Source organism: Otolemur garnettii, unplaced genomic scaffold (assembly GCF_000181295.1).
Source record: "Otolemur garnettii isolate 467f Iridium unplaced genomic scaffold, OtoGar3 scaffold00001, whole genome shotgun sequence".
In the NCBI taxonomy this organism is placed as follows: domain Eukaryota; kingdom Metazoa; phylum Chordata; class Mammalia; order Primates; family Galagidae; genus Otolemur; species Otolemur garnettii.
Genome location: NW_003852396.1, coordinates 48210919 through 48221143, shown reverse-complemented (window position 1 = coordinate 48221143; position 10225 = coordinate 48210919).

The following is a 10225-nucleotide window of genomic DNA, read 5'->3' as shown; positions in this document are numbered from 1 at the left end:
AAAAAAAAAAAAAAGTTTTGTGCTATGTGTTTTACATTTAATCTTCCTGACATCCTCTGGATAGATTCCACCCTCATCCTCATCATGCAATGAGGAAATTGAACATCAGGAAGTTCAAGTCACCTGCAGGACAACCCACAGCCTGGGCAGAGCAGAGACAGGGTGTGAACCTGAGTCTTCAGCTCAGGTGTCCAAGGCACCTGCCATTCAGCCTCTCCAGATCTGCCTCCGGTTGCCCATTATCCTCTCTTCTTCAACAATGCAGACAGCTGTTTCACAAACAAGAGGCTGGCCGAAGAGTTTGCAAGGAAGGATGGAAGGCTTGTGGATTTCCACAAGGAGTAATTCTGCTGTCTTGAAGAATGGTCAGGTGACAACAGCCACCCAAGCTGAATCCAAAGGGAAAAGTCATTTTTACATGGCAAAGTTTGGCTCTTCGATGGACTTTGTTTTTGAGTTGTAGAATTTTCCTTCCTTATAAAACAGCAACTTGAGGACACTGTGACAAGCCACTTAATTTTATAACTCCCCGTCCTGCAGTGGGTAGGGGCAATTCTCTCTCCCCAAGAAGCACTGCTTGGTGATTGGTTCCTCCCAACCCAGCTCGTTCCTCACAGAAGAGGGGAAGATGAAGCTATCTGGGCCTGGGTTCCTTGCCTTCGAGTGACAGCACATCCTCACTTACTGAGGTCGGTGCTGTGAGGGCTGCTGAAGTAAGCTTTGCCAGTAGCACACAGGCCAGTACGGAGAAGAGAAACACCTGCCACAGTATGAGGCAGAAAGGACCCCAGGAGAGACAGACGGTGTTAGGAATCAGATGTGGGAAGAACCATTTATTCACTAAAAAAAAAAAAAAATACAGGTTTCCTCACGTGCTGGACACTCCTTTAGATCTTGGGCACAGGGCAGTGAGCAGACAGACAAGGTCCTTGCCCTTAGGAATTTACATTGCAGTGGGGAAGGAGGACAGTAGACAAGAAATCATCTTGGAATGGGATCAGGAAGAGGCAGCATTGGAGCTGGGTGCTGAAAATGGATAAGATGTTAATTAATGCATCGAGAAGGAAGGGAGACCACGGCCAGACAGAGAGAAATGTGTGAACAAGGGCAGGGAGGGCTGCAACTCCTTGGCAGCTTGCAGTTATGTTTGCTATTTTTCCTTGATTATAAATCACTTTTATAAATTTTAAAAGTGTAAAACAAGAAAAAAAAAGTCACCCATAATCCCATCACCCAGGGACAAGCACTAATTTCACAACCATGCAGAAGCTGAAACCATTTGATTTCTCTGAGGTGCCAGACCCCAGCACACCCTGCCCGGCACCTGAAAAGCACATTTGGTGAAGGGAACTTTGCTTTCTTCCAACGTTGCCTGCCAACAGAAGGTGCTCAGAGGACATGAGCCAGTGCATCTGAAATGAAAGTCAATGACTTTGGTCAATCCCAGTTCTCCTAATCAGAGGGACCTCACCTTTGCATTCCCAGAGAGGGGTGGGAATGGACAGGTGATGTCAGGAATGTAGCGTTGGCTTCTGAGACCTGGAGTCCACCACAGACCTGGGTCCTGAGACCCGGCTTGGCCTGCCATAACCATGACCTTGAGCCAGTACTCACTCTCTTCACTCCCCTGCTCCTTCATCAGGTGACTCAGGAACAGGGACTAGATTTGCCTGGGGTGTGTTTTCCTAAGAATTACATGAGATTAAGTACGTGAACTGCTTAGTAGGATCTGACACACAGGGCTCAAGAAAAGATCACACTTTTTGCCAGGCACCACTCATGCCTATAATCGTAGCACTCCAGGAGGCTGAGATGCTGGATTTCTTGAGCTCAGGTATTCAAGACCAGTGTGAGCAAGAGCAAGACCCCATCTCTACTAAAAATTAGAAAAATTAGCCAGGCACTGTGGTTAAGGAATTTACATTGCAGTGGGAAAGAAGGACAGTAGACAAGAAATCATCTTAGGATGGGATCAGGAAGAGACAGCATTGGAGCTGGGTGCTGAAAATGGATAAGATGTTAATTAATGCGTCGAGAAGGAAGGGAAACCATGCCCAGACCACAGGTCCTGGCTACTTGGGAGGCTGAGGCAGGAGGATCACTTGATCCCAGGAATTTAAAGTTACTGTGAGCTATCATGATGCCACAGCACTCAACCCAGGGCACAGAGTGAGAGTCTGGAGAGAGAGAGAGAGAGAGAGAGGGAGGGAGGGTGGGGGGAAGGGAAGAGAAAGGAAGGGAAGGGAAGGGAAGGGAAAGGAAAGGAAGGGAAGGGAAGGGAAGGGAAGGGAAGGGAAGGGAAGGGAAGGGAAGGGAAGGGCTTCTAGATCAAGTTGGCTATTGCCACATTAAAGATCCATCTCCATTACATGGACACCCAGAATTCACAAACACAAGCCAGAACTGGGCTCCAGACACATTTGTACCTCTATCCAACTCTGCCTCCTCCAGATCCTACCTCAAATTCTCTCTCTGGCTTCATAGTGATGCCACAGACCCTGTGTGACTCATGTCCAGGGGCCCAGTACTGGGGCTCCTTTCTACTGACATTTTCCTTACAGCGTAACAGATCTCTGAGCCCCCAAAGACAGCCCTGGTGGCCTCCTAGGCATCAGAGAAGAGATACTCCAAGGAAGAACTTGGGTGTGACATGTGCTAAAGTATAGAGGGGGACGTGCCAGACCAAGGAGGCCAGAGGTACAAATGGGCAGAGGCGCTGGCTCTTTCCCTCGCTCATCCACACCGTCACCACTCACCTCATCCACACTGTCACCACTCACCTCATCCACACCGTCACCACTCACCTCATCCACACTGTCACCACTCACCGTTTACTGAGCACCTGCTGTGAGTCACATACCCCATCGGTCGCAGGGCTGCAGCTGTGAAGAAGTACCTGTCCTCATAGAGCACACAGGCCGGGGTGCAGAGTGTGAAGTTGAAGCCGTACTCCCATGTGCTCTGCGTTGGAATGGGGTGTGTACAGAGCCCCTAACCGTGCCTGGGACCAGGTGTGTGCACAAAGGAGGGGAAGTCAGCGACAGATCGCTGAGAAGGGGAATTTAAGGCTGAGTTGACTGTGAGTAGGTTCCTGGAGGATTTTTTGAGAGAGGGTAAAGTGAGAACAAGAGCTTCAGACAGCAGAAATGAAAGTCTAATGACAAAGAGGGTGGTGTATTGGAAGGAAAGAAATAAGCTCCATGGCTGGGACGCAGTGGGCCAGAGTGACACGCCAGGGAGCCCAGCCAGGGACAGAGGCAGGCCCAGCTCACCAAGGGTGTCTGGCTGCAGAGTGGGAGCAAAGTCCACAGACTAGAGGTGGGGGTGTGTGTGTGGAGGGGTAGAAAACCTAGAACTGATGCCCTGCTCAGCCACTTACTCGATGTGTGACCTTGGGCAAATTACTCAACCTCTCTGGGCAGTGCTGCTGGGGAGAGAGAGGAGCAGATGAAAATGTTATAGAAATAAATCTGCATGACGACTTCAGGGGCCATATTTATATGTATGGTTCAGAAGCACACATGGAGAGGCCCAGCTTTGCTCTCTGGTGGCTACCTCCTGCAGGATCACCATTTAGGACTCAATCTACACATCCCCACCACAGCCCTGACCTTCGCCATTCTTGCCCAGGCTGGGTCACTCGCCATCTCTCTTCCTTTGGCTGCAAGAAGCCCATGGTCAAAGTGAAAAGAGCCAGTTGCGCCTGGCCATCCTGTCCCCAGCAATGGCTGAATGTTTAAGAAAGGAGAAAAAGAAGTATCTGTGAGGCTGTCAACAGGGAAATTCTGGACCATGACAGAGACAGAAATATTTACTTTGTAGGGATAAATATTACAGAAACAACCTTCCGTCATTCAGTCTCTGGTCTGAGGTAGATTTCTCTTACCAGGAAGGTGTCTTCACGGCCGCAAAAGCAACAACAGCAGAAAGCGTAGACCCTTTTCATAAGTAACAAAATACACGTGCTTCTGTAATACCTGGGAAATTCTATCTCACAGGTAACAGTGAACAAAGTGGATTCTCTGTCTCCTGCTCACCTTCTCTATTGCCCAAACTGCCCGTGTAACCAGCAGTTCTGAAATATCTGTATCCATGAACAGTAGTGCCAGGGCCAGGCCATGTGTCACAAGCTCTATGGGTTCCCGTCCCTCAGGCACAAGGGTGACTGCCAAAATGAAAGGAGGGATCTCAGTAAAAATTGATCCAGATGGTGTTCACCAAACTGCTCAAGTTCATGGATAACTTCGAGGTTAAAGGCGGAATTCAGCCACACTCTCCTTTTGACTCTGAGAGATCTTTATAGACCAGCATTTGTTTCCTGTCTGTAATAACTGTAAATTAAAGTGGCCACCTGGGTTAGTTCTTAGATGGGGATGTGGCCCGAGGTCCTACAATCTGTCTGGAAGTAGCAGTCACAGTCCGGCTACATCAGAATACACCAGTGCTAGGGTGGTGCCTGTGGCTCAAGGAGTAGGGCACCAGCCCCATATGCCAGAGGTGGTGGGTTCAAACTCAGCCCCAGCCAAAAACTGCAAAAAAAAAAAAAAAAGAATATACCAGTGCTAACTGGAGCATGCCTGGTGTTCTAGAAAGACGAACACAAAGCCACAAGTTCTTCTCCAGCTGCCATCAATGCCAGGCCACACTGTGCATTTCATTGGTAGATGAAGATTAAAATGCCTCCACTGTGTTGCACATATTGCGTGACAGGGTCTTTGAAAAGCACATCTCACTGGGTGCGTACACATTTGCATGGTTTATTTTAATGGCATATTCAAAACAGGGAGTGGATTGAAGTAGTCATTTGACTAGCATTAATTTCTGTAGGAAAAACGAATGGCTGCCAATTGTCACTGTAGGAAAATAAATCCAATTTGGACCTGTTTGAGATAAGCATGAAAGGGGTGGTTAAGGGAGTGGGCTCCTTCAGAGATGAGGGCAGCCCTCCTCATGGTGTTCTGACTCGTGGGTGCCTAGGAGCAGGGCCTACGAAGGAATCAGGCCTTTCAGGCGATGATTACAAGGAAATCTAAAATTGGAAATGTGACCAAGCCAGTTTACAGCTCTCACTGAAGGATTTCTGGGTTAGGAGGGAGGAGGGGATTCTAATTGGGGAACAAATGGCAATTTTTATAATTTGAGAGGATAGGGAAATAGAATAGGGTTTTGAGGGAATGTGGATTAGAAGGAAAAGTATGGTCTTTAGGCTCCAACACTGGGGTTTGTAAGTTTGGCTGATGTAGATTTGAATGTATGTGAAATGACCTCTATACAGCCCAGCAATGTACTAGGTCACAATTGGCAGGACATGCCATTATTTTACTTGTTGCTCACTAGCTTGTGGCTCCTGCCAAGCCACTTGACCTCTTTGAGTGTCGTGTTTTATCTCTGTAAAGTGCCCCATGAGGGACCAGGTGATAGGCACAGAATAGCACATAGTAGGTACTCAAGCAGTGGTCCGTGGCTTCCCCATCACTTGATTCAGAGGGAATGGCAGAAAGAGAATTGCCTCTGGGCTCAGGATTAAAGAACAGGTCTGGACATCCTCACGCCCCGCCCCTCACCCCATTCTCACTAAAGCATTGGAGGGGGGGCACCAAGTACAGTTCTGTTCCTTCAAATGGAAAAAGAACAGGAGGCCCATATTAGAGCTCTGCCAAAGTCTCCTTAGAAAGCCCGGCGGGCAGCACACTGCTGAGGGCCTGCCAGGGCCAGACTGGGTGGTGGAAATAAAATCAACAGCTAATGAGGTACGTTCTGAGGCCTCTGGGGAGACTGGCATAGGGCCAGGTCAGGGTGTCATTTTTTGAGCAATTAGAGGAAAAGCAGCACTCTGTCCTGTGAACACTTTGAAATATTCCTGTCCATGATGGGGGAAAGATTTGAGAACGCTGATTCCAGCGTGAACCCACTTCCCCCAGAGACCTCTGTACAATGTACTTTTGAACCCAGTTCCACCCTCAAGGACCTGGGCCCTCTGTGCTCTGAAATGTGTGTTCATGCCTCCCCCTGCTGGTAGACGTTGTCACTGCATCCAAGACCCTTTCCGCAGAATAGGGGGCCAGGCTTCTTAACACCTGCTAATCTCCCCTGGAGGGGTGGGGGAAGAGCTGACACTAAGCTCCCCCAGGACGCCTAACTCCATGTGAACAGATGAAAATAGGGATTGCTTCTAAAGAATTATATCACACTAACAGCTAATATTTGTTCAGTGTTTGCTTAATTTATTTGCTTTGCTTTAATTCATTCACTTGATATTTATTTGTAAGGTGCCAAGCTCTATGCTGAGCATTTTACCTGATTTTCCCTCCTTAACTCTCTCAATAACCTATGAGGTATTTATTAGTATCACCCTCCCCGTGTTACAGACAAGGAGCCGGAAGCTCAGGCGTGCCGGAGTTCATACATTGGTAACTGGCAGAGTCTGGGTTTGACTCTGTGTTCCCAGTGTTCCATGAAAGTTGTGGTTCTCCAAGTTGTGTGAATTGCCTGGGATACATGTAAAAATTCCCCATGGATCCTGGATTCAGTGGGTCTTGGGTAAAGCCCAGGAATCTATGTGTTAACAAGCACATTGGTAAATTCTTTGTTTGTTTTTAGACAGTCTCACTTTGTCACCCCTGCTAGAGTGCTCTGGCATCATAGCTCACAGCAGCCTCTAACTCTTGGGCTCAAGTAATTCTCATGCCTCAGCCTCCTGAGCAGCTGGGACTATAGGCACCCGCCACAATGCCTGGCTATTGTTTTAGAGATGGGCTCTTGCTCTAGCTCAAGCTGGTCTTGAACTCATGAGCTCAGGCTATCTACCCACCTTGGCCTCTCAAAGTCCTGGGATTATAGGCATGAGCCACCGCTCCTGACCACACATTGGTGAATTCTGATGCAGCTAGTTAGTGAATGCTACTCCAAGATGCATTGTGGGATGCCAGGCTGCATCTCTAGCCAAGGGATCAAATACCAACCAACCGGGTCATTTTAATTTATAGTTATTTCAGGCAGGAAATCAACTCTGGCCTATAACAGTCACTTTGTTCAAAAAGAGACCATGATTAAATCCCATTTCAGCCTCAAGTTCATCCATAAAGTGTACCCAGATTGTGATGGAACTCAGACTCCAGAGTCCTGGTACCCAATGTTACCAGAGAGTCACGTGTGAGGGGAAAGATTGGAGAAGAAATGGACATCTGAGGGGGAAGGGGAGGGGAAGAGGCAGGCTTGGGAACATCATTTCTCCCTAGTCTTGGTTCATCCATCTAAGCCAGGGGTCCTCAAACTTTTTAAACAGGCCAGTTCATAGTCCCTCAGACTGTTGGAGGGCCAGACTGTGGGCCCTGGGATGAGTCAGCTGCTAAGCAGGACAGGCAGTGGCAGCAAAAATACCCAGTGGGCTGGGTAAATGTCCTAGGTGAGCTGCATGTGGCCTGCGGGCCATAGTTTGAGGACGCCTGACTAAGCAACAAGAAGACTTCCGATGACCTCTAAATTCTAAATATGCTATCTGCCCACACTCCAAACTTCAGTAGCTCTTTTGGTTTCCTGAGAGATCTCCCAGCAATTAAACTTAGCTGTCCAGTGTCTCAGTTTCTGCTCTCTGAGGGATCCAGTTGTTAATTATGGCTTTGCCATTAACGCATTTACTTACTACCATTTCTAAGTCGCTAAGATGTTGTAGCAGGGCTTACTCCAAGTTTTAAATGTGACATTATTTTAGGACCCAGGATAACTCAGTGGATTAGATGGATGGTCAGGTCTTAGGTAGGTGGTCAGGGATGAGATGAATGGTCAAGGGGTTCTGGACACCCTACTGATCATACCATCAGTGTACATGGTTGGCTCCGAGTGGAAACTTGATTGTGAAGCTGCCAATGCAGATCAATAGACCAGGAGACACACAGTCTGGGCTCTCACCTGAGAACTATTGCTGTGGTTCTGGGTAATCCCTGTTAACTCTGAGCATCTGTTCCTCTCTCTGCAAATGAGGCACTAGGCTTTGCTGTACTTGGTCCCTTCCTTCCTGGATTCTGAGCAGTATTACATCAGCCTTGGGAAGGCCAAATGTCAGAAGTCCTAATCCCTACTTAACCACCTTAGAATTCTATCCTGTTGGTGACTTCAGTGCCTAAGCCCCACCCAAGCTCCAGTGCCATCAAACCTTGAGGTTGTAAAGAAGCAAACTGCAAGAGTCAAAAAGCTCAAGCCCCTGTCTCAAAGAGGGTGGTTATTATAAAGATCTTGTCCTAAAGGACACCTGGGGCCCCCAGAGATGTCCCAAAAGCTTATGGAGAGGCCCCAGGGGTCACTCTGGTAGTAACAAGGCTTTGCACTTTTCAAAAGCAGATTGGTCTACCTTCAAAAGAGTTGGGGGTTGGGCATAACAACTTGGCTGCCGTTATGATTTTGCCCCATAAAGAGGTGCTATATTTCCTATATACGGATGTTGTGAGTGTAAATGAGACAACAGAGAACACATTTGGTACAGTCAGAGCTCCATAATCGTCCATTGTTGTGGTGATTTTGTTATTTTTATTACCTTTATAAGGATGTCTGTAAAATGGATATACTATTACTATAGTTGGAAAGTGGAATGAATGAAATCTTGGAAGCTTGATGCGTGCACGCTATCTGTAGAAAGGGCAGCACAGAGGATGGCGAGGACAGGCAGGCAGGAAGGAAATCCTGGAGTGGAGACATGTTGGAGACCTCAGCTCACATCACTCAGGGCCCCCTTCTGGCTCTCTGGGGACAGCAGATTGGGGCAATGGAGAAGGATTTCTAGTTAGCCAGGGCCCCGTGCCAAACCCTGACTCAGCCAGAGACTTATAGGCTGTGGGTGTGGGGCCTTGAACAAGGCCCTTAACTTCTCTGAGCCACAAAAGGGGTTAAAACAAAGTTTAGGACATGGGGCCCATTAAAGAAATCAGTTCCAAAGAGAAAGGAAGAAGAGAAATCTTAGGATGTAGAAATCTTAGCCAGGGCTTTAGACAGCAGTGGGCTATGGAATTTGGGGTTCGTGGCAATTTAACTTAGATCTCAGGGACTTCCCTAACATGTGTCCAAATTATACAGGGCACCGCATGTAATCCAGTAATTTATAGATGTCTGTAATAGTAGGTGCTCACCCAGTGTTGGCTGACTCACAGAAGGAGAAATTCACTCAAGTTATTACAGTTGATGAAAGTGAAGGTCAGCCTTAAAAGGCCTTTGCCATAAACTGTGGATTTCTGAACTTCACATATACAATGCCAGGGTTGAGCCCAGCAAGCGCAAGGCCCAGACAGTTTCCTGGCTTTCCTGAAATAACATATTCATAGGCCCAGCACCACCCACCACCCTCACCCCTGGAGTTCCATCTGACTTGCCTTGACTGATTAGGAGCGTCTACACCCAAACGTCTGGTTTCACCAACAGCTAGCTGTACTGTCACATGAATAGAATTAGTCATGGTTTTGGTGAAAGTTAACAATTAAAGGAAAAAAAAAAAAACAACAACCCCACACCCTTTCTGTCTGTTATCTTCTATCAGAAATTCCTCTTTCTGACCTTAGAGACCTAAGCTGAAATTCAGAACGGGAAGGAATGGTTGAGGTCATCCACCCCAGAATTGGCCCGAGGTATTCAGCAGACCACTAGTCTGAATGGACAAAAAAGGGTCTGAGGGCAGAGAAGTTTGGAAAACACCACACATGTATCCTTTCCTGCGCTTTGAAATTGACTATGTGGCTGGGCATTTGAAAGGCTCTGAGGAGTCCCGCGGAAAGAAACTTGGTGAATTCTGTTTAACCAGAGTTTCAAACTTAATTTTGAAGCCTTGCTCTCAAGGCACCCCCTCCACCTGAAATTTGCATGGACATTTCTTCTGTCTGATCCTCTTCATTCATTCCTAGTGTAGCCCTGGCTCCTGAAATCCCTTGAATATGTAACCCACGTCCTAGTCCAGACACTTGGAAAGACAGAGTGACTCACCCAAGGCCACACAGCTAATTCTTCTTAATCGTAAAAAAACTCCAATATTTATATAATCAAACAGCCAATATCTATATAGCCCTTTAAAGGTTTCTGTGACCTTATATTCTTTCCCAGCATGTCATTCTAACACACACGGCAGCGCCGCTGATGTTGCTGAAGCCACACTTCATTCTGTCAGGGCCCTTCCAGGGATTCCCCCGGTTAAGCTTCATGGCAACCTCTGCTCATTATAGAGATGAAGACACTGAGGCTTAAAGAC